Source organism: Egretta garzetta, unplaced genomic scaffold (assembly GCF_000687185.1).
Source record: "Egretta garzetta isolate BGI_Z169 unplaced genomic scaffold, ASM68718v1 scaffold228, whole genome shotgun sequence".
Lineage (NCBI taxonomy): Eukaryota > Metazoa > Chordata > Aves > Pelecaniformes > Ardeidae > Egretta > Egretta garzetta.
In genome coordinates this window covers 3,224,645-3,226,254 of record NW_009260758.1, presented here as the reverse complement: position 1 = coordinate 3,226,254, position 1,610 = coordinate 3,224,645, and positions in this window count along the sequence as shown.

The following is a 1,610-nucleotide window of genomic DNA, read 5'->3' as shown; positions in this document are numbered from 1 at the left end:
GCATTGCTACTACGGTAAAGTACATTTTGGGATACCATTAGCAAATGCTTGTTGTGACAGCAGTTTGAAATGGCCAAGCTGCATAGTTTCACTGCCAAGTGAATGCCATTTAAGTAGCAAAGGACCAACTCCTGGAAGATTTATCCTAAAAGTAAGCCTGATTTTACAGAGTAGGGCTGTGCAGCAGGAGGTTCACCCTTTGGCACAACATGCATCACTTAGAATGTGCTGATCCCTTACCTCGGTAAGGCTCTGATCTGGAAATCGTAGAATCATTAAGGTTGGAAAAGACCTCCAAGATCATCAAGTCTGACTGTTAACCCAACACCACCATGCCTACTAAACCATGTCCCAAAGTGCCACCTCTACACGTTTTTTGAACACCTCCAGGGATGGTGACTCCACCACCTCTCTGGGCAGCCTCTTCCAAGGTTTGGCCACTCTTCCAGTAAATAAATTTTTCCTAATATCCAGTTGAACCACCCCCCACCCCACCCCCCGATGCAACTTGAGGCTATTTCCTCTTGTCCTATTGCTTGTTCCTTGGGAGAAGAGACTGACACCCACCTCGCTACAACCTCCTTTCAGGTAGTTGTAGAGAGCAATAAGGTCCATAATGAAGGATAAATACAAGAGACTTTGCCCTCGCAGCCTGCGTAGTGATCTGTCTGAAGTGTAATGCTTCCCCGCAGGTAGCGCTGTGACCGCAGTGGTGGTCTCCACATTACAGTTGTGGCACTGAGCATTTATTTTAAAACTCACAGATCAAACAGCCCTACGGAGAGCACACCTCCGCAGAGGTGAGAGACACGATGAGAGCTACGCTGGGCATCAGCCCCATAGCCCTTCTCCAGCATAGTTCGGCAGCGTGCGGTGAGTCCCTGGAGCAGAAACTGGCCGCGCTCGCTTCGCCCGTGTTCAGCTCAAGTTCACTTCCAGTCCTAACGCCGTGAGGGACACGCGAGGCTCCCCTCTCCCCCTTCCAAGATTTGCATCTCCGTTCTTTGCACAGCTTTACTCCAGCGCCATGGGGCAGCAAGGATACTTGCCTTTCTGTCGTACTCTACATTTAAAGGCGATAAACTGGGTTACAAGCCTAAGTAGGATTTATTTCTGTGGCATTCACAGTGTCGTGATCTCTGCTGACGTTGCACGGAAGACCGGCTGAGTAACTCCATCAGTCCCACGAGGACAAGTTCAAAGCCACCCAAAAGTAAGTGAATCCTTCTATTCCTTCATTGTTCTACAAGAGTCGCAGTTTCTCCCAAAACATCCTGCCTTCAGAGCGGGTGGGATGAGGATGTGGCGTATGTAGGTGATAAACTGGGGTGCAAGGTGGGGGGAAGCTCGGCACCACTTTGCCTGTTTCTTAGCACAAACAGATGAAACGTGCCCCCGGGACCAGTTTCCTCCCTCGCCTCTCTCTCTCGCTCATCAATCTGTGCCCACTCACGCCCTTCCACGCCGCGCACCTGCACACGCAGGAATCTTTGCGGGGCGTGGAAATCAAAGGTACCTTTGGGTAACACAGCCCGCCGGCAGCTGGGGTCCCGGGGCCCTGCCTCGCCCGCCCTCCTGCAACGAGGAAGCGCTCCTCGATGACGGCGTTA